This window comes from Haemaphysalis longicornis, unplaced genomic scaffold (assembly GCF_048455015.1).
Source record: "Haemaphysalis longicornis isolate Haplotype H1 unplaced genomic scaffold, Haemaphysalis longicornis Haplotype H1 scaffold_10, whole genome shotgun sequence".
Lineage (NCBI taxonomy): Eukaryota > Metazoa > Arthropoda > Arachnida > Ixodida > Ixodidae > Haemaphysalis > Haemaphysalis longicornis.
In genome coordinates this window covers 17,501,368-17,521,760 of record NW_027526204.1, presented here as the reverse complement: position 1 = coordinate 17,521,760, position 20,393 = coordinate 17,501,368, and the positions used below count along the sequence as shown (strand labels likewise).

Genomic DNA, 20,393 nt, shown 5'->3' with positions numbered 1-20,393 from the left:
ACGCGGCGTTGGCGTGCGCTGTCGTAGTCCGCATGCGCGCCTTGTCGTAGTCCGCATGCGCGCCCTGTCGTAGTCCGCAGGCGCGCCTTGTCGTAGTCCGCAGCCAGGAAGAAATAACAGTTTCCGGCGCCCGGTTTCGAACCCATGACGCCGCGGGCGGAACGCAAGGTGCCCGGCGCACAACCGACCGAGCCACGAAACCGACACAGATTTCAATGCACCGAACGCGCCTTATATCCTTCACTCATTTCTCGTTTGTTTCGAAAGCGCCACAAGTTGTCCCGCGCTTCCAAAAGATGGCGACACGGGTCCCGCGATCAAGAGATACGACTTGCCGGCGCACCCCCTCGGAAATGCTGTGCATTTGATCGTGCCCCTCGCGAGGGGGATGTCTTTTTTGCCTGGTCTTGATGTTGTTTAGAAAGGCAATTTTCCGGCTCTTCTTATTTGTTTTAAGCTCTCCACAGTAGCGCTGCAAGGACAATCACAAAGGTAACAACGTAGGATTTACACGCTTGTATTGTGGCTTTCAGGACTAAAAAGGTCAAATGCATGGGAAGACGCAGCCCATGGGTAACTAGGGACATTATTTAAAGTCTATACGACGCATGGCGGATGCTAAGAGCGGGAAAATAGTAGAAATAAACAAAATCCCCGTGGAGAGGTGTAAGTAAAAAAAAGCAACTCTGTCAGGGAGGAGGACGAGAAAAAACGTTTATGCTACCATCGAATAGGAAGAATGTGTCAGGAAGTTAAAATATTTGTAACTCTTAGCACATGAGCAAGGTGCGCACAGGGCCGCTAGACGGGCGTGAGGGGTCGTGTGACGCTTTCACGTGGCATTCAGCGAGAAGGCAGGGGGTAAACCAGTAGATGTGCTTGGTGAGTACACCATTTGTCTTCCCGTTTTCGCGTGGGCTCGTAGCTAAATCGGTAAGACAACGGGCTCTCGCTTTGTTAGTCTATTAGTTCCAGGTTCGATTCCCGGCGGTGCCAGTAAATTCTTTTATTTGTTCGCTGGAGTTTTCTGGTGACACCAACGGTCGCGAAAGAACCCTTGGGGGGTAGAGGTAGAAAGCTTTGCTTTAAAAAACATTTGCGTTCTGCCGTCAACAAAAAAAGTTAGAAACACATTGTGAAATCGTGCCAGACGCCATATTGTCGCTAACTTCGATGCACCCTATCTCCGTATCTGTAACTGCGAACAACTCGTAAGTGATGGGTAATGTCGCCCCTATTTCATTTCCTTTCGTTTATTTCCAGCTTAAAGGCCCAACGGCATTACATAAGGGAGGACGTACAAGGCATGATTTACAGCTCAATCATGAGCACAAAGAGCAGAAAAAAGGAAAAAGAAAAACAGAACGGTACAAGAAGTGTTGCAGTAAAAATGAGTTGAAAAAATAGGGCTCCAACAAAGCAATCTACGAGGTCATAGGTTTGCTGCATTCACTCAGATTGTGACGTGCGACTTTTCAGATTATTTCGGAAGGTTTGGCGGTTGCCGCACGTGACTATGTTATCAAGCAGGTTGTTGCACAGTGTTATTCCATTGGGGAAAAAATGAGTTGTTCATGGCTGTGGTGCGGCCTTTGATTGGTGCTAACGGGTGGCTGAGCTTAAATGCGGGATGAAATTCTGTGTGAAGGTTGTAAGAGGACGTGCTGTGATTTAGGGCGATAGAAAAAAGCGTGGACGAGGCGCAGTCGACGAACTAATCGACGTGATTGAAGTGACGGTACGTGCAATGAATCTTTTCATGCGGTGACGCTCTTAACGTTAGAGTTCTGGGAGCAAATAAAACGGGGGGAGGAGGTGGTTTTCGATTCGCTCTAGTTCGTTAGTAAGATATGTTTGCCAGGGGTGCGATATTGGACAAGCATACTCGAGTTTCGGTTTCACAGACGTTTGGTAAGCTAACAGTTTAATATCTGGCGAGGCTAATTTCAGGTTACCGCGCAAGCATTCTAGTGTGCGCGAGGCTTCGGAACAGATACTTTGTCTGTCAGTTGCCCATGATAGTGATGGTGATGGTGAAATTAATATTTGTAAGCATATCTGGAAAATATCACTTGTCTAGCAAAAATTCAAGTGTACTCAAAAAAATATTGCTGCGCTTTTTATAAAAAAATCGCGCCAATCCACCCCGTGAATGTGGTTGGAAAGCAAAGCTGTAAACGGCACCCATAACGATTACTCATGCGACGTCACTTAAAATCACTCACATCGCTCTACAAATGGTAAAACCAGAGAGAAGTGCACTTAACCACACCATTTATTACTTCAAAGAGATATTCTCGGTAAGGTTACCTCAATGCATGATGCATGAACGGTGTTTGGTTGAGTTGTATTGGTGTAGCACAAGAGTGGAAACTTTTTTTTATAAAATCAAAGTCAGCTCCAACCCGGTGTTACACGACCTGACTGCTCCGTCTCTGCGCCGCGGACGGAGGCGACGAGACTTGCGGCTGAGAAGGAGGAGGAAGAAATACTGCTGTTCAGATTTCTGAACGGCCCAACTGCTGTTCAGATTTCTGAACAGCCCAGAGTGCAGCCCTGGGTAGTGATTCCTTCTTCTGTGGGGCCCATGTGCAGTCCGCGCGGCCTGTGTTCTGCCCACCCGTTGAAGCTGGGTAGGTAGAGAGGGCCTGGAGAGTAGCATCTCCCATTGCCCTAATGGGTAGTTGACGGAAAGAGAGGAGGGTGCTCAGGGCTAAAGTCGCACACCCCGATTACGGGGCGGGGTGTTCCTACTTCTGAGCAAAATTTACATTCAGCGTCGTAGCGTTTCGGGTGCATTAAGTGAATACGCGTAGGTTGTGGGAAGGAGCCCGGATTATATGAGCCGTAGGGTAGTTTGTTGTTCTCTGGAAAGGTCAGGGTAAGGAGAAGGTACGGTCTGTCTCAGAAGGCGATAATGCTGGATTATCTCCCTGGACGTGACAAGCGGGTGACTGTCCTCGTGCAGCTCCATAGCACGGGAGGTAAAAGCGCAGGCTTGTTGGGTGGGCGTATTTGTTGCCGTCCATTGAAGCGTGAGGGGGTGTCCAGATGAGCTGAATGGAACCGTTTGGGGAGTAGTTTTTTAGCACGCACAGTGCAGGTCAGGACACCCAACCCGACTGATAATTCCAGTAGGATTGCTGGGAATCGTGACTACCCTCTGAACCCCTGGTTGAGTGAGAGCCAAGGTGATGGCTGCCTCTTCTGCTGCCGTCATTTGTTGGGTCCTAAGCGAGGTACACGCAAGGAGGCTGGTTCTGGAGGTAGCCACGATGATGGCGTGTTGCTGCCCTCGATGTTTGGAGAAGTCTCTGTAGATAACTGCATGAGCCCCACCGAGGGTGGTGTTTAGCGCTTGAGCCCGTGCTTTTCGGTGACCCTCGTCATGTGGGGGGTTTGACTTTCTAAGCAAAGGGAGCATCTTTAGTTTTAGTCACCAAGAGTCTGGGAGTACGTCAAGCGGAGCGACATTCTGGGCTGCCCAGCCAATCTGGTGAAGCATGCGGTTACCCACCGCAGTTCTGAGTCGGACCTTCTGGTTAGAAAGATGGCCTTCTATCAGCTCTTCAACCGTGTTGTGGAGCCCGTGCTAAGCAGCCTCAGTGTGGACGCACTCATGAGAAGACCAATGGCCTGCTCGACCGCCTTTCAAATCATTATATAAAGCATCTCTATGTCTTCCTCGCCGAGAAGACAGGGGGTTGACGTAAGTGACTCTCGAAAGGGCAAAAGCTTCAATTAATCGAAAGCTACCAGATTCCTTTACGCCTCGCTTCATGGTGGCAACTCGCCTGATCATGTGTATGATTTGATTATTGCTGCTTTTAGGCGCTACAAGGAGACGTCACTCTTGGTGTTATCCTCGAGATGTAGATCCAGGATCTTGATGCTGGGGCTTGGAGTGATGGCCTGGTCATCAAGGAGTATTTGAATGTATTCCTTGATTTGACGTGAGGGCGCACGACAAGAAGCTGGGATTTTTTACGTGAATACTGACTGGAGGCTTTAGCAAATTGGCGTATTAAAAGTGAGATTCCATGGATTGGTGCGAGATTCCTTTAATTTTAAATGCATAGCATTTTAGTAACTCACAATGTCACGCGGCGTTGGCGTGCGCTGTCGTAGTCCGCATGCGCGCCTTGTCGTAGTCCGCATGCGCGCCCTGTCGTAGTCCGCAGGCGCGCCTTGTCGTAGTCCGCAGCCAGGAAGAAATAACAGTTTCCGGCGCCCGGTTTCGAACCCATGACGCCGCGGGCGGAACGCAAGGTGCCCGGCGCACAACCGACCGAGCCACGAAACCGACACAGATTTCAATGCACCGAACGCGCCTTATATCCTTCACTCATTTCTCGTTTGTTTCGAAAGCGCCACAAGTTGTCCCGCGCTTCCAAAAGATGGCGACACGGGTCCCGCGATCAAGAGATACGACTTGCCGGCGCACCCCCTCGGAAATGCTGTGCATTTGATCGTGCCCCTCGCGAGGGGGATGTCTTTTTTGCCTGGTCTTGATGTTGTTTAGAAAGGCAATTTTCCGGCTCTTCTAATTTGTTTTAAGCTCTCCACAGTAGCGCTGCAAGGACAATCACAAAGGTAACAACGTAGGATTTACACGCTTGTATTGTGGCTTTCAGGACTAAAAAGGTCAAATGCATGGGAAGACGCAGCCCATGGGTAACTAGGGACATTATTTAAAGTCTATACGACGCATGGCGGATGCTAAGAGCGGGAAAATAGTAGAAATAAACAAAATCCCCGTGGAGAGGTGTAAGTAAAAAAAAGCAACTCTGTCAGGGAGGAGGACGAGAAAAAACGTTTATGCTACCATCGAATAGGAAGAATGTGTCAGGAAGTTAAAATATTTGTAACTCTTAGCACATGAGCAAGGTGCGCACAGGGCCGCTAGACGGGCGTGAGGGGTCGTGTGACGCTTTCACGTGGCATTCAGCGAGAAGGCAGGGGGTAAACCAGTAGATGTGCTTGGTGAGTACACCATTTGTCTTCCCGTTTTCGCGTGGGCTCGTAGCTAAATCGGTAAGACAACGGGCTCTCGCTTTGTTAGTCTATTAGTTCCAGGTTCGATTCCCGGCGGTGCCAGTAAATTCTTTTATTTGTTCGCTGGAGTTTTCTGGTGACACCAACGGTCGCGAAAGAACCCTTGGGGGGTAGAGGTAGAAAGCTTTGCTTTAAAAAACATTTGCGTTCTGCCGTCAACAAAAAAAGTTAGAAACACATTGTGAAATCGTGCCAGACGCCATATTGTCGCTAACTTCGATGCACCCTATCTCCGTATCTGTAACTGCGAACAACTCGTAAGTGATGGGTAATGTCGCCCCTATTTCATTTCCTTTCGTTTATTTCCAGCTTAAAGGCCCAACGACATTACATAAGGGAGGACGTACAAGGCATGATTTACAGCTCAATCATGAGCACAAAGAGCAGAAAAAAGGAAAAAGAAAAACAGAACGGTACAAGAAGTGTTGCAGTAAAAATGAGTTGAAAAAATAGGGCTCCAACAAAGCAATCTACGAGGTCATAGGTTTGCTGCATTCACTCAGATTGTGACGTGCGACTTTTCAGATTATTTCGGAAGGTTTGGCGGTTGCCGCACGTGACTATGTTATCAAGCAGGTTGTTGCACAGTGTTATTCCATTGGGGAAAAAATGAGTTGTTCATGGCTGTGGTGCGGCCTTTGATTGGTGCTAACGGGTGGCTGAGCTTAAATGCGGGATGAAATTCTGTGTGAAGGTTGTAAGAGGACGTGCTGTGATTTAGGGCGATAGAAAAAAGCGTGGACGAGGCACAGTCGACGAACTAATCGACGTGATTGAAGTGACGGTACGTGCAATGAATCTTTTCATGCGGTGACGCTCTTAACGTTAGAGTTCTGGGAGCAAATAAAACGGGGGGAGGAGGTGGTTTTCGATTCGCTCTAGTTCGTTAGTAAGATATGTTTGCCAGGGGTGCGATATTGGACAAGCATACTCGAGTTTCGGTTTCACAGACGTTTGGTAAGCTAACAGTTTAATATCTGGCGAGGCTAATTTCAGGTTACCGCGCAAGCATTCTAGTGTGCGCGAGGCTTCGGAACAGATACTTTGTCTGTCAGTTGCCCATGATAGTGATGGTGATGGTGAAATTAATATTTGTAAGCATATCTGGAAAATATCACTTGTCTAGCAAAAATTCAAGTGTACTCAAAAAAATATTGCTGCGCTTTTTATAAAAAAATCGCGCCAATCCACCCCGTGAATGTGGTTGGAAAGCAAAGCTGTAAACGGCACCCATAACGATTACTCATGCGACGTCACTTAAAATCACTCACATCGCTCTACAAATGGTAAAACCAGAGAGAAGTGCACTTAACCACACCATTTATTACTTCAAAGAGATATTCTCGGTAAGGTTACCTCAATGCATGATGCATGAACGGTGTTTGGTTGAGTTGTATTGGTGTAGCACAAGAGTGGAAACTTTTTTTATAAAATCAAAGTAAGCTCCAACCCGGTGTTACACGACCTGACTGCTCCGTCTCTGCGCCGCGGACGGAGGCGACGAGACTTGCGGCTGAGAAGGAGGAGGAAGAAATACTGCTGTTCAGATTTCTGAACGGCCCAACTGCTGTTCAGATTTCTGAACAGCCCAGAGTGCAGCCCTGGGTAGTGATTCCTTCTTCTGTGGGGCCCATGTGCAGTCCGCGCGGCCTGTGTTCTGCCCACCCGTTGAAGCTGGGTAGGTAGAGAGGGCCTGGAGAGTAGCATCTCCCATTGCCCTAATGGGTAGTTGACGGAAAGAGAGGAGGGTGCTCAGGGCTAAAGTCGCACACCCCGATTACGGGGCGGGGTGTTCCTACTTCTGAGCAAAATTTACATTCAGCGTCGTAGCGTTTCGGGTGCATTAAGTGAATACGCGTAGGTTGTGGGAAGGAGCCCGGATTATATGAGCCGTAGGGTAGTTTGTTGTTCTCTGGAAAGGTCAGGGTAAGGAGAAGGTACGGTCTGTCTCAGAAGGCGATAATGCTGGATTATCTCCCTGGACGTGACAAGCGGGTGACTGTCCTCGTGCAGCTCCATAGCACGGGAGGTAAAAGCGCAGGCTTGTTGGGTGGGCGTATTTGTTGCCGTCCATTGAAGCGTGAGGGGGTGTCCAGATGAGCTGAATGGAACCGTTTGGGGAGTAGTTTTTTAGCACGCACAGTGCAGGTCAGGACACCCAACCCGACTGATAATTCCAGTAGGATTGCTGGGAATCGTGACTACCCTCCGAACCCCTGGTTGAGTGAGAGCCAAGGTGATGGCTGCCTCTTCTGCTGCCGTCATTTGTTGGGTCCTAAGCGAGGTACACGCAAGGAGGCTGGTTCTGGAGGTAGCCACGATGATGGCGTGTTGCTGCCCTCGATGTTTGGAGAAGTCTCTGTAGATAACTGCATGAGCCCCACCGAGGGTGGTGTTTAGCGCTTGAGCCCGTGCTTTTCGGTGACCCTCGTCATGTGGGGGGTTTGACTTTCTAAGCAAAGGGAGCATCTTTAGTTTTAGTCACCAAGAGTCTGGGAGTACGTCAAGCGGAGCGACATTCTGGGCTGCCCAGCCAATCTGGTGAAGCATGCGGTTACCCACCGCAGTTCTGAGTCGGACCTTCTGGTTAGAAAGATGGCCTTCTATCAGCTCTTCAACCGTGTTGTGGAGCCCGTGCTAAGCAGCCTCAGTGTGGACGCACTCATGAGAAGACCAATGGCCTGCTCGACCGCCTTTCAAATCATTATATAAAGCATCTCTATGTCTTCCTCGCCGAGAAGACAGGGGGTTGACGTAAGTGACTCTCGAGAGGGCAAAAGCTTCAATTAATCGAAAGCTACCAGATTCCTTTACGCCTCGCTTCATGGTGGCAACTCGCCTGATCATGTGTATGATTTGATTATTGCTGCTTTTAGGCGCTACAAGGAGACGTCACTCTTGGTGTTATCCTCGAGATGTAGATCCAGGATCTTGATGCTGGGGCTTGGAGTGATGGCCTGGTCATCAAGGAGTATTTGAATGTATTCCTTGATTTGACGTGAGGGCGCACGACAAGAAGCTGGGATTTTTTACGTGAATACTGACTGGAGGCTTTAGCAAATTGGCGTATTAAAAGTGAGATTCCATGGATTGGTGCGAGATTCCTTTAATTTTTGTAACTCTTAGCACATGAGCAAGGTGCGCACAGGGCCGCTAGACGGGCGTGAGGGGTCGTGTGACGCTTTCACGTGGCATTCAGCGAGAAGGCAGGGGGTAAACCAGTAGATGTGCTTGGTGAGTACACCATTTGTCTTCCCGTTTTCGCGTGGGCTCGTAGCTAAATCGGTAAGACAACGGGCTCTCGCTTTGTTAGTCTATTAGTTCCAGGTTCGATTCCCGGCGGTGCCAGTAAATTCTTTTATTTGTTCGCTGGAGTTTTCTGGTAACACCAACGGTCGCGAAAGAACCCTTGGGGGGTAGAGGTAGAAAGCTTTGCTTTAAAAATGCGTGTCTTTGAAAGCCAAAAACACAACAACCCGGTCTCGATTCTCTTCAAAATTGGCGAAAAGAGACTTCTCAAAAGGGTCGGCCAAACAGCTGAAAAACATGTTGCTTCATTTTGTTTGTAGCGAAGTTATCAGCAACAAAAGCTTGGTGTGGGCGAGTAGGTACTTTATGCTAAAGAATTACTGATAAAGAAAAACGTGCATGTCATACCGTGTCTACACAAAGTGTCCCCTAATGTAAAGAAAATGGCGCAAACGTACGGTGTAAATATTGTTTTCAGTGCCCTGGAACAGCTTTCAAAAGTATGCCCTTTGATGAGTAATATTCAAAAAGAAAAAAATGGCAGCATCTCCACTCCGTGGATGATGGCGAGGCTGCGGAGTACGGGGACTCGAAATGACATCCAAGTTGCACCCTAAGTGACATCCGATGTGTGCCCCGACCGTCATATGATTTGAGCCGTGAGTTGCCCTTTGATTATTCCCTAAAGGAGACTGCAACCCCCCGCTCAAATAGAATTTTGCTTAATTTTTGCTTGATGGTGGTGTGCGCACTGATGGAGGCGGACGGACATTGGGAGGTCCTAAGGTACTCGCAGTTACAGGCGAGAGAGTAAGCCCTTTGACTGTCGGGTACTGACTCACGGTCGTAGCCTAATGGGTAAAACGACTGACACTAACTCTATCTGGTCTACCAGAGACAGGCTCGAATCCTGCCGGTGCTTGTGTGAGTTTCTGCGATTGTAAATGCTATGCACATGGCTGTGGAGGGACATTGTGCGGTCCTAAGGTCCTCCGCACCTAAATGAACCAGAACTCGCAGAACTAGGAGAGGACTCGCTGACGCCCCCGTCGCTCATACATACCCGGCCAACAGCTACGCCACATCAGAGCAGTCCGGGCAGCCGAACGACAACGTCGCTCAACCGCTTTTTGTATCACTGCAGGATAGCGGCCAAACGGTACGCGCCGGGCGTGTCATTTCCTTCCGCAACCAGGGACGCCATCACGTAAGCACGCTGGCCCGTCGTAGTCGCTGCAAATGCACGTGGCTTCAACGGCTTCTTCGCAACATCGGCCTTGGTTCTGCGCATGCGGAGAGGACTCGCTGACGCCCCCGTCGCCCATATATACCCGGCCAACAGCTACGCCACATCAGAGCGGTCCGGGCAGCCGAACGACAACGTCGCTCAACCGCTTTCTGTATCACTGCAGGTACTGTTGATTCGTTTATGTGCACGATACAAGCTGATATAATGCGGCTGCTTGGATTGCTCTGAGTGTTTTGTTGGTTGAAACTGTGTTGTCCAGGAATACTTGACGTATTAGGATGGCAAAAGATAGCAAGGAAACCGATCCTTTGCCCGAGTTCGCAAAGGGCCTCGGCGATAAAGCACCAACTAGCATCAAAGAAATCGCGAAGGTCCTGCTAGAAATGATGTCGAAGTTCATTGAGACCATGAATAAGTTGACAGCTACGGTAACAGCTCTTGGTTCCTCAACTACCGATATCAAAACGGAACTTACTTCTGTGACGACCTCAATGAAATTCATGAATGACTGTTTCGAGGAATTCAAGGGTGATGTAAAGTCTATCCGGGAGGAGCTCTCTCAAGTCAAGAATCGGAGCCTTGAGTGTCACCGCGAAAATGAGAGGCTGAACAGGGAAATGAAGGACGTCAGAAGGCAACCTGTGGAGCTGAAGCAGTACAGCAGAAAGAATAACCTTGAGCTGAAAGGTGTCCCGTTTACAGAAAACGAGGACCTAAAGGAGACGCTGAAGCAAATCACTACCCGTTTAGGTGTTGACGTTCCTTGTCAGGATATTGACTTAGTGCATCGAGTAGCTTCAAACGGGCTTCCTAACACCATTGTTAAGTTTAACTCAAGGTCGACTCGAGATAGTGTTCTGCAGGCTGCCAAAAGGAAGACTAAACACGGCGATGCTCGGATTTGCAATAGACGAACCAGTTTACATCAACGAACATCTGTGCCATGAAAACAAAGCTTTGCTTGGCAAAGCGATAAGTGCAAAGCGTGGCAAAAACTGGAAATTCGCTTGTGTTTCTGACGGCAAGATCCTAATGAGAAAATCGGAAAAAGCGAAGGTTCTTCACATAACTTGCGAAGATGACCTCGTCAAAGTCGTGTAGTCATCCACCCAGTCCTAACACTTTATTAAGGCACCAAGGCTTACCTTTACAATGAATAATGTTCAGGTTCAACAAGTTGCTGGCCAAACGAGCTCGTCAATATTTCATTGCAATGTTCGAAGTATCAGAAAGAACTTAGATTTACTTGTAGCACAGTTGTATGAGCATGCGCAACTGTTTCATGTCATTGTAATCACGGAAACGTGGCTGCAAAAAGGTGAGGAGGTCGTAATCGCTGATTATAGGTTTACCTCACAGCCAAGAGAGTCGCAAAATCGCGGTGGCGGCGTCGCCCTTTTCTTTCATAAAAGTTTCTCTTTCACATCCTTGCCATCACTTTCGTGCAGTTGTTCTTTTATGGAAGCCTTGTTCGGAAAGTTAGATTTCCCTCTTATTGTTGGTGTCATCTATCAGCCTCCCAATTCTAGTCTACCCGCTTTTCTTGCTAAACTGGAAATGATTTTCATGACGATATCAACAACGTACCCCGATCCCGTTGTGGTAGTTGGGGACTTTAACATTGATACTAGTCATGATGCTCATAAGGATTACTCATTCCTGTTACAGTCATTCAACTTCAGAAATGTCATAACCACCCCGACGCGTGTTACAAGCGTGTCTTCATCAATTATAGATCACGTACCAACACATATAGATACCGACGTTGACGCTGGCGTTTTCAATGAACCCATTGCGGATCACCTTCCAATCTTAATTCTACTTAATAACTTAATCCAAAATAAGAAGGGACATTGATGACATATTATCAAGACAGATTACACGATGCTAAGACAGAGCCTCTTGCAAGTCAGTTTCGACGATATATACGACAACGATGTTAATACTGAGTTTTCGAACCTTATAGGAGTTCTTAAAAACGCAGGTAATAAGTGCTGTCGTGTACTTCCTGCACGTTCATATCAATTACCAATCTGCCCTTGGATGAATGAAGAGATTTTGCAACTATTAAAAACAAAGAATTTCTGGTGCAATAAATTGAAACGTCAAAAGACAAACAGTTACTATTTAGGTCAGTACAAGCTACTACGCAATAAATGCGTTATGATAATCACAGCCCGTAAAAAACAATACTACTCAAGCTGCATCCAGGAGGCATCCGGCGATACACGCAAAATATGGGGTATCATAAATGAGGTTACTGGGGGCCTTCAATCACAGCGCGTTACTCCTGACAGTGTCGACAACAGCACTGTCGAAGCGTTCAACACCTTCTTTTCTGGTAAAGGCAAAGCTCTGGCAGACACAATTCCCCGCTCTGTAGACAGCTACATTGCGTCAAAACCGGTTGTCAATACGTTTGTGATGTATGATATTGAACTTTCTGAAGTTGTTCACACTATTCAAAATCTTTCAACAAACAAATCTGCTGGACTAGACCAAATTACAGCACGGTTGTTTTAAGAAAACGTAGATATTTTAGGCCCAGTCTTATGCAATCCATTTAATCATTGTATACAAAACGAAACTTACCCATCCATACTAAAAATTGCAAAAGTAATCCCAGTTTACAAAAACGGTGACATTTTCGATCCGTCTAGTTACAGACCGATATCTGTGCTTTGCGTTGTAAATAACATTTTTGAAAAAATCCTATCAAACCGCATCAATAAGTTTTTACACAAGTGCATGGTTCTTTGCCCTCAGCAACATGGATTTCGGTTTAATTATTCTACGTCATCTGCAGTGTTGACTTTGGCTCAATCGATTAACACGGCCCTAAACAACAACAAGCTAGTGGGAGTTCTTTTCCTTGACTTACTAAAAGCATTCGATACGGTAGATTTTTCAATTTTTTTGCATAAATGAAAGCACTACCGTATACGTAATCAATCCTATCAGTTATTTTCTAATTACATCAAAAACAGACAGCACGCTGTCGTGATGACCGATATTACTTCCACACTGCAATATCTGAACACAGGGGTGCCGCAGGGATAGGTTCTCGGGCCGCTGTTCTTTTCCCTTTATATCAACGACTTGCCTCATGTATTAAGCTCTTCCGAAATTATTATGTATGCCGATGATACGGCATTAATATGTACGGCCGACAATGTTTTTGAATTACAAACACAAGTAAACTCAGAATTGAAAAAAAAATTCCCCGTGATTTTTTAACGGTTAACGGTTAATGCCGATAAAACGAAGTACATTATCTTTCATTCCCGCAGGAAATGAATTAGTTACGAAGATATTTAGATTAAAATTGACAACTGCATACTGGAACGTATGGACACGTTTAAATACCTCGGGAATATAATAGATAATCACTTTCACTGGACACGTCAAATATATACCGTCGGTGCAAAGCTGGCTTCCGGCTGTCACGCGCTTTTACAAGCTAGAGGCTACTTCGATAAAAGCATTCTGCGGGCGTTTTACTTTGCATTCATCAAAAGCCATTTAACTTACTGCATGGAATCGTGGGCCTGGACTTATGATGCTTATCTGGATCCCCTTCGGAGGTTACAAAAGCCTGCCATCAGAATAATAAGTCACAGTAACCACAACGAGCCAAGCCGGCCGTTATTTCGATCGCTAAAAATACTACCCTTCGATCTTTTGCGTGAATACAAGACGACTGTTTGTGTTAATAGTATTGTAAAATACAATAACCCATTTGATGTCTCGTTATTTTATTCCTATTCTCGCCCTACTCTAGTAGGGCGAGTATCACGTTCGGTAACTTTAACTTGGCACCAAGAAATAGCGTTTATGGGGAGAGATTATTGCAATTCACAGGGATAAAGATCTGGAATAGTTTGCCCACTGAATTAAAGAGATCACACAATGCCGCGGTAAAACTAAAAAAATCAATTCTTAAACAGGCTGTAACTGCTTCTTTTTTTTTTCTTTGGTGGCAAACGCTTATATTTGTATAATTATACATCGGTGAATGTTGTAAACCTAGCCTTTTTTTGTTTTCCTAAAACCCGTGATAGTTATAGTGTTTTTTGTATTTTAACTGATGTTTCTGGGTGTGTCCACAAAGTGATCTCTCATAACTTTTTGATTGTATGCACAAGTGTAGGTTTGTTTCTTGTAACCCGATTGTTTAAGGAGAGAAAGACTTCTCTACTCTGTAAATGAGTATGCTCATAATTACGTGGAAGTATATATTTACAGTGTCTGTATAGCTACATCTCTATTATGTATGATTGATATTTCCCGCTTCTGTCCATTACTTTTCTTATTGGACCCTGCACTAGCCTCTGGCTATGGGTCCAATCAGTGTTTGTAAACTTAATGTGACAAATGCTCATAAACATTCATTCAATCAATTCAATCAATCAATGATGTGCAAAAATCCACGCTGTTCGCTACACAAATTTCAGCATTGGTGTAGTTTACGAAATTCTCCTGAGCTGCAAAAAAGTGCACATAGGGCAAACTGGAAGGTGTTTCAATGAGAGGGCGAGGTAGCATGACTGGACAGCTTCCAATACCGCTGGTGGCCACCTTCACTCTTAGGCAAAAAGGACTAACGGTTCGTCCTTTAGGGGACTAACGGCTTCTGCCACAATCATCACTCCCTTTGGGAACTAACTGCGAGGGGACGAACGGTTAGTCCCCCACCCGGAAGGTCCGTTCCGATACACCCCAAGGACGAAATGCTGAATCGCAGAAAAAAAAGGAAAAAAACGTTGGACCTGCAGGGATCGAACCACCGACGGCCGGAAATACACCCGAAAAACCCGACGCGCTACCGCTGCACCACGCCACCGGGTGGAAGTACGGGTAGGTAATATTCAAGTGTACAGCGTGTAGTTCTGTGCATAACGCGGCAGATCAATTGCAACTCGGGTCCGAATTTCTATCCGCGCAAGCGAACGTGACCGCGATTCGCGCTTTGCGCTTAGCACTTTGCTACCTTTAGCGACTATTGCTCAGTTTGATTTTAAGTACAGCCTCACAGCCATAGTTTTTTCTCGTAAATAACAATCAACTCGTCGTTGCCTAGCTGAGGTGGTAGCTGGGCGATCGGACGACTCATTTGTTTCCGCACAAATTAGCGCAAACTACATGTATTCTTAGTGTTCAATACATATGTTAAGGGCTCTATGTAGTCTCAACCGAAAAAGATTGGCACAGTGATTCATGACTGGAGCCGAAAAATCTCGACACGCGGCGCAATCGTTGCCCAGCGCGCCGACAGCGAGAGTGGCAAGCACATTCCATTTTCCAAGAAGGGGTGGCTGGCAGAAAGCAGCCCATCCTGTTGTCGGCCGATTCGAAAGCCCACATCTTCCATCAGCGCTTACGTATTCCTTATCGGCAGACATGCCTATGCACATGATTTCTTTTTTCTTCAGAGCTGCGAGCTACCTTATCTTTTGGCAGTTGCCCGGCAAATATTTTCTAGACGACGCACTGTCAAAAGCAGTGGGTGGCGGTGCTTACGTCACAGGAGAGCAAGAGTTTAAAACCAGGTGTGGTTCGAATAATTTTTGTCAGAACGACACACGACCTAGGATGCCGCGAATCGACGAGGCGACAAGGGTCGAAATCTTGACCTTTCTTCAAGCAGGTCGGACGAGGAGAACCATTGCTGCGGAGGTCGGGTGCTCACTTAGAAGCGTTACACGCATTGTTCGGGCCTTTTTGGAAGAGGGTAGAATTGAAGACGCGGCTCGATGTGGACGCCCAAGGCAGACGACTGAAGAAGAGGACAGGCTTATTGCGTCCGCAGCCTATGACAACCCTTTTACTACAGCCCGGGAGATTAAACAGAAACTTGGCCTACAGCTATCTCTTACTACCATCAGAGAGCGTCTTCGCTCGTTCGGGCTACGCAGTAGAATATCCTGCCAGAGGTCACTTTTAACGCGACAAAACAAGGCGCATAGGTTGGAATTTTCCACTAGGCATCTTTGGTGGACAACTGAGGAATGGATGAACGTTGTGTTCACGGATGAATCCACCTTCAGCAGCAAGTGGGACCAACAGCGGCGCGTGTGGCGCCCGTATTGTGCCCGGTAAGTCATTCAGTTTCCTGTGGTTACGTGCATAGAAGAGACATTTTGACTTTATACTTGTATTTGTTTTAGTCAATGTGTTAAGAAGAAATTATGCAATGTTTACGGCAGCTGTGACAGCGGTAATTTTACTTTTTCTAGTTTTTGTATTCCTATTAGCATCTGAGAGCTCTAATTAACTAGTTAACGTTTCATTTGAACGCTACTATGAGAATTTCTGGAAAGATTTAGGCTGCTGGGTAACAAACAAAATACAAAATGTCTATTTTTTTTGTTACAGGTACGAACCAGAGTACACGCAACACGTCGCCGCTAGCGGTCGCCGGTCCGTTAGTGTGTGGGGTGTCATAACATATCAAGGGCTTGGACCGCTCATCCGGATAAATGGAGCACTCACTGCTGCAGCGTATGCGGACATCCTCGAACAAGTTCTCATTCCCTTCATTCTGGGTGGCCGATTTCCAGACGGCTGCTTTATTTTTCAACATGACCGGAGCCCCATTTACACCAGCAGGTATAATTACTGGTAACCTATATGCACCCCGCACAGAAGGATTAGACAAATATTTGCTGAAACTTGGTTAATAAATGTGATGATATGGTGTGAATGTATTTAAATGCACTACTAAAAATCTTATTTGTTTGTAATACTCAAAGTGGAGATTCCCGGTGCATTTTTGTGTTTACGAATTATTGATAGCTGTATTTTGTACATAGGATCTATTATAAAGTACATTTCGGGCTAATTATTCAAAGTAGCTGTTATTAGTTGCTTTTTGTTTATGAAACTGCACGTTCCAAAGAGATTCTGTTTTCCCAAACCACCTTTACAATATTTGAAAAAAACTAATCGTGAGGCCTCCAAGATTTCCCTTAAGATTATTTCCCTTCAAGATTTTATTGTGACCAAGGCTTCCATGTGGAAGCCGAAACGTTAATTTTTTTTAAACTCGACAGAACTCGTGGTCGGCGTCCTGGTCTTTCTTCTTCTTCAAAATGCATCCGACCAGACGGGCTTCCGTCATACCCCTTGACTTAAGGCATCAACATAATAGCGCTGAATTCCATTTAATGCAAGCTTATAAATTGTGTTTTGTTCTTATCCTTCGGATACTTGAAAAGCTTTTTAAACTTGATGGACTGAAAATATGTCTAATTTTTTTAAAAGGCTAGTGAAGCAGAAGATCGAGCAAATCTGCATTCAGGAGCTCCCATGGCCTCCAAAAGGAGCGGACCTGAATATCATTGAAAACGTGTGGGGCCTGATGAACCAGCGACTGGCAAGGCTGCACCTACATGGAGCGTCAACAGATCTGCTTTGGGAGGCGGTGAACAATGAGTGGACGCGACTTCGAGGCCTCCCGGATTATGCAAGCACCCTCTACGCCTCGCTGCCTGTGCGCACGCGCAACGTTGTGGAAGCTGGCGGAGCGTTCGCGCTTCATTAATACCCTTGCGTAGACGAGCTGATTTTAAATAATCAAAAGTCAATCAATTATTTTAACTTAAATTGAAAGTTGTCTATCGTTCTAAAACTTTTTTTTTCTGGAAGTTCGGTAATGAATTTCGCAATTATGTCTGAGGGAATAATGATGTAACGCTGTGCTGCGTTCATTTTTTGCGGGCAAATAAACTCGCCTGTTCAAAGCGCTCGTTCTTGTGGCTTGTATTTTTACTCGTGCCGACAGCTTTTGACACTGTCGCCCAGCAAACTGGGAGCTTGGGTGAAAACTGCGATAAAGAAAACACCGCTGCTCCCAACGCCAGCTACAAAAAAAAATCGCGCCAATCCACCCCGTGAATGTGGTTGGAAAGCAAAGCTGTAAACGGCACCCATAACGATTACTCATGCGACGTCACTTAAAATCACTCACATCGCTCTACAAATGGTAAAACCAGAGAGAAGTGCACTTAACCACACCATTTATTACTTCAAAGAGATATTCTCGGTAAGGTTACCTCAATGCATGATGCATGAACGGTGTTTGGTTGAGTTGTATTGGTGTAGCACAAGAGTGGAAACTTTTTTTTATAAAATCAAAGTAAGCTCCAACCCGGTGTTACACGACCTGACTGCTCCGTCTCTGCGCCGCGGACGGAGGCGACGAGACTTGCGGCTGAGAAGGAGGAGGAAGAAATACTGCTGTTCAGATTTCTGAACGGCCCAACTGCTGTTCAGATTTCTGAACAGCCCAGAGTGCAGCCCTGGGTAGTGATTCCTTCTTCTGTGGGGCCCATGTGCAGTCCGCGCGGCCTGTGTTCTGCCCACCCGTTGAAGCTGGGTAGGTAGAGAGGGCCTGGAGAGTAGCATCTCCCATTGCCCTAATGGGTAGTTGACGGAAAGAGAGGAGGGTGCTCAGGGCTAAAGTCGCACACCCCGATTACGGGGCGGGGTGTTCCTACTTCTGAGCAAAATTTACATTCAGCGTCGTAGCGTTTCGGGTGCATTAAGTGAATACGCGTAGGTTGTGGGAAGGAGCCCGGATTATATGAGCCGTAGGGTAGTTTGTTGTTCTCTGGAAAGGTCAGGGTAAGGAGAAGGTACGGTCTGTCTCAGAAGGCGATAATGCTGGATTATCTCCCTGGACGTGACAAGCGGGTGACTGTCCTCGTGCAGCTCCATAGCACGGGAGGTAAAAGCGCAGGCTTGTTGGGTGGGCGTATTTGTTGCCGTCCATTGAAGCGTGAGGGGGTGTCCAGATGAGCTGAATGGAACCGTTTGGGGAGTAGTTTTTTAGCACGCACAGTGCAGGTCAGGACACCCAACCCGACTGATAATTCCAGTAGGATTGCTGGGAATCGTGACTACCCTCCGAACCCCTGGTTGAGTGAGAGCCAAGGTGATGGCTGCCTCTTCTGCTGCCGTCATTTGTTGGGTCCTAAGCGAGGTACACGCAAGGAGGCTGGTTCTGGAGGTAGCCACGATGATGGCGTGTTGCTGCCCTCGATGTTTGGAGAAGTCTCTGTAGATAACTGCATGAGCCCCACCGAGGGTGGTGTTTAGCGCTTGAGCCCGTGCTTTTCGGTGACCCTCGTCATGTGGGGGGTTTGACTTTCTAAGCAAAGGGAGCATCTTTAGTTTTAGTCACCAAGAGTCTGGGAGTACGTCAAGCGGAGCGACATTCTGGGCTGCCCAGCCAATCTGGTGAAGCATGCGGTTACCCACCGCAGTTCTGAGTCGGACCTTCTGGTTAGAAAGATGGCCTTCTATCAGCTCTTCAACCGTGTTGTGGAGCCCGTGCTAAGCAGCCTCAGTGTGGACGCACTCATGAGAAGACCAATGGCCTGCTCGACCGCCTTTCAAATCATTATATAAAGCATCTCTATGTCTTCCTCGCCGAGAAGACAGGGGGTTGACGTAAGTGACTCTCGAGAGGGCAAAAGCTTCAATTAATCGAAAGCTACCAGATTCCTTTACGCCTCGCTTCATGGTGGCAACTCGCCTGATCATGTGTATGATTTGATTATTGCTGCTTTTAGGCGCTACAAGGAGACGTCACTCTTGGTGTTATCCTCGAGATGTAGATCCAGGATCTTGATGCTGGGGCTTGGAGTGATGGCCTGGTCATCAAGGAGTATTTGAATGTATTCCTTGATTTGACGTGAGGGCGCACGACAAGAAGCTGGGATTTTTTACGTGAATACTGACTGGAGGCTTTAGCAAATTGGCGTATTAAAAGTGAGATTCCATGGATTGGTGCGAGATTCCTTTAATTTTTGTAACTCTTAGCACATGAGCAAGGTGCGCACAGGGCCGCTAGACGGGCGTGAGGGGTCGTGTGACGCTTTCACGTGGCATTCAGCGAGAAGGCAGGGGGTAAACCAGTAGATGTGCTTGGTGAGTACACCATTTGTCTTCCCGTTTTCGCGTGGGCTCGTAGCTAAATCGGTAAGACAACGGGCTCTCGCTTTGTTAGTCTATTAGTTCCAGGTTCGATTCCCGGCGGTGCCAGTAAATTCTTTTATTTGTTCGCTGGAGTTTTCTGGTGACACCAACGGTCGCGAAAGAACCCTTGGGGGGTAGAGGTAGAAAGCTTTGCTTTAAAAAAAAAGAAGAAACGAAGGAACGTTCGCAGCAAAGTTGCCGCATGATTCTGCGGATAAGCGGCGTGCTAGCTATCATTTCAAATGCAAGCTGTTTGTGGGAGTGCTTAGCGCCGACACCCTTCTTAAGAAAATGGAATGTGCCTGGCACTGTCGCTGTAGGAGCGCTAAATGACAATAGCGCCGCCTGCCGCGATCATTCCGCTCTAGTCATGAATCACGTGTGTCAATCTTTTTCCGTTGAGACTGTACGTATGTGACAGGTGTCGTCTGTGTGAGGGTCAGAATAGGGAAACAGACCATATTTTTCTGTATTGGTGAAACCAAATTCCGTGTTCCTTAGCCTGAGTTCTTCAAATTCGCGTCGCTAGACGATTGCGACTGGGAAATGCAAGCGGGTTTTACAGCAGTTGCCGCATTGTCACAGCTTTGGTGCACAAGGCAGTTATGTACCGAGTGCAAAAGATAACTTCGAGACGCTTACCTGTAGCGAGAATTTTTATTTTGCAGTTGTCATCAACAACTACTGCATTTTTTCTCGTCTGTTAAACATATACATATTCATTACGCTTAGCAATCCACGTCTGCTATTGTCACTAATTTTTGTGTTACTGTTGACGCGCTTGAAAGCTTTCATTGGACGTTATTACTTCGCACGCATCGTATGCAACACAGCGTATCAACATAACCTCACCGAGAAG

The 20,393-nt window shown here is 46.8% G+C and overlaps 1 protein-coding gene across 1 annotated transcript in view; it reads left to right on the top strand.

Moving 5' to 3' along the window:
• Window positions 1-5,216: 5,216 nt before the first annotated feature.
• Window positions 5,217-20,393, top strand: part of LOC144157627 (uncharacterized) — a 73,449-nt gene continuing 58,272 nt past the window's right edge. Inside the window, exon 1 of the mRNA XM_077688451.1 lies at window positions 5,217-5,312. The gene's annotated coding sequence lies outside the window, so the exon portion shown is untranslated. The remainder of the gene's footprint in view (window positions 5,313-20,393) is intronic.